A 2,728-nucleotide genomic window follows, 5' to 3' on the forward strand; every position below is an offset into this window, starting at 1 on the left:
GATCCTGGAGGAAGAGTTTTCTCCCATTGATGAGTTTTGTCACCCAAAGAGAATGGAAAGAGACGAACCTTGAAACCGTCCTCACTGACCCCATTGATCTTGGTGAGACTACAGAGACGATCAAACTCATCAAGGTGATCCAGGGGGTCTTCCATAGGCAGACCATGAAATTTATTCTGCTGGACCATGGAGATCAGACCACTCTTGATCTCAAAGTTGTTGTTCGCCACGGCTGGAGGCACTATACCCTGACGATGGGTATGGTTGCGTGGAGCATCACCAGCTCCAATCCGTGTAGGTGCCCGTGGTGGGGGTGGTGGTGGTGGTTGAATGTTTTCCATCTCCACTTGGGGTGGTGTAACTCTGTTGCGTTGCTGTCGTGATGCAGGTACCAAGCGATCAATACGGTCGGAGGGCTGGAACAAGTTCTCTGTGCCTTGCGACCGTGTGCATACAACTCAAATCAGCTTATCTCTCTTATCGGTTGAGTGTGTCAGTCGAGTAGGAGCAGTTGAGCAAGAGTTGTACCTGAATCAATAGACAAACAGAAGGAACAGAGTGAGTAACTGTAGTGAATGTTGAGTAAAAACTTGATCTTAGCAAGTCTGAAATCTCAAATGTAACACACAAACACCCAAATGGCAGCGGCGCCAAATTGATACTAGGTCATAGACATTTCATACCCGAAAGGTATATGATGAAATGTCTGAACCAACTAATGCCAATTGATCAGAGAAGAACTAGCTAATAAAACTCTAGTCTAGAAGGGAAACAAAATGAATCTAACATAAACACTCTAGCAAACTAACATCCTCCACCTAATCTATCCCATCCTCAAGAACCCTAACACTACTCAGACGCAGAAATCATGTTAAACATCATGAAACAAGAATCGTTCAAAACAAACATAATAATAAGGATGATAGGAAGAGTAACAACAATGATTTCAGAACTAGTTGCAAAATCTCAATAACTCAAAAGAAATATGAATTACAATTCTCAGGATCGTTTGGTGGCTACAACAAAAACCTAATAAAAATAAAACTAGATCCCTTGGGCAATCCAAATGAAGCCTATTTATAACAATGTTTGGGAAAACCTTAAAACATAAAACGACAACGTAAAAGCGGTTCAAAGGTTGTTTTGACTAAGTTGGTCGAGTGAGCATCTCGAGTGACCATCTTCTCTGCTTTGCTCGATCGTGTCACTCGAGTGAGTGTGTCGAGTGACCTGTAAAACCATCAGCTACTTCTTTGCTTTGCTCGATCATGTCACTCGAGTGAGTGCATCGAGTGACAGGTAGTTCTGCTTCGCTTCCCTTCTGCTCGATCTGCCACTCGATCGTATACGTCTGCTGCTCACTCGAACGTCAATGTAACTGCAACGCATCCTTGCTCCTCACTCGATCGTCCCACTCGATCGTTTGCATGTCGAGTAACGCTTGTTCCTCTGCTTTGCTCTGCATGTCTCCTAAGTACCTGAAACACTCCAAATATGCACAATGTATGCAAGATATGCATGATATGCATACAACCTACCTAAGTATGTAAAACATGCAGAAAGGGATCAATATGATGCGAATCAACAAGTGAATGATGCTGAAAAGATGATGAATGCATGCTAGAAAAGCGATGAAATACAGACTTATCAATATATCAGAAATGATTAAGTCAAGCAAGTATAAATGATTTTTGGTTTTCCGTGATCCTAAGCGAACATGTTAAACATGCGATAAATGTAAGGCTGTAAAACATAGACTACCATGCATAAGCTAAAACGTAACGATTATTGATACTGGCAAGAAAACAAAGCAGAACAAGTAAATAACTAGAGAATTAAACAGAAACCACAAATGGATAGAAGATCCTGAGGATGAGGTTATTGATGTAGGTGGAGTATGCTAATCTACTTCGAGTGTTTATCAAACTGCAAACATTCTAATCCCTAGACAATGAACTTCTAATACTAGTCAATCCAATCTCTTGGCAGAAACTATCAAGTTTACAACACTTCCTAATCTCAATTCTCATTGATGAAACATGTAGTAAAAAGGCATAAAGAAACAGCTCATTAATGTCAATAAACATCTTAGACAACCAATCTCTTGGGCTAAGCATGTAAATCTCTGGCACTAGTTGGTTCAGACATTTCATCATATACCTTTCGGGTATGAAATGTCTATGACCCAGTTCCAATTGATCAGAGAAGAACTAGCTAATAAAACTCTAATCCATAAGAGAAACCAAACGAGTCTAACATAAACACTCTAGCAAACTAACATCCTCCACCTAATATATCCCATCCTCAAGAACCCTAACACTACTCAGACGCAGAAATCATGTTAAACATCATGAAACACGAATCGTTCAAAACATACATATTAATAAAGATGACAGGAAGAGTAACAAAAATGATTCAAGAACTAATTGCAAAATATCAATAACTCAAAAGAAATCACGATTACAATTCTCATGATCGTTTGGTGGCTAACAACAAAAACCTAAATAAAATATAACTCTATCCCCTGGGCAATCCAAATGAGACCTATTTATAACAATGTTTGGGAAAACCTTAAAACATAAAACGACAACGTAAAAGCGGTTCAAAAGTTGTTGTGACTAAGTTGGTCGAGTGAGCATCTAGAGTGAGCATCTTCTCTGCTTTGCTCGATCGTGTCACTCGAGTGTGCACGTCGAGTGTGCACGTCGAGTGACAGTTGTTTCGCATT

General features: G+C 40.1%; 1 pseudogene; it reads right to left on the reverse strand.

Moving 5' to 3' along the window:
- LOC111829419 overlaps positions 1–341 on the reverse strand; it is a 5,604-nt pseudogene extending 5,263 nt beyond the window's left edge.
- Between the last annotated feature and the right edge of the window lie 2,387 nt (positions 342–2,728).

Source organism: Capsella rubella, unplaced genomic scaffold (assembly GCF_000375325.1).
Source record: "Capsella rubella cultivar Monte Gargano unplaced genomic scaffold, Caprub1_0 scaffold_7, whole genome shotgun sequence".
NCBI classification, from domain to species: domain Eukaryota; kingdom Viridiplantae; phylum Streptophyta; class Magnoliopsida; order Brassicales; family Brassicaceae; genus Capsella; species Capsella rubella.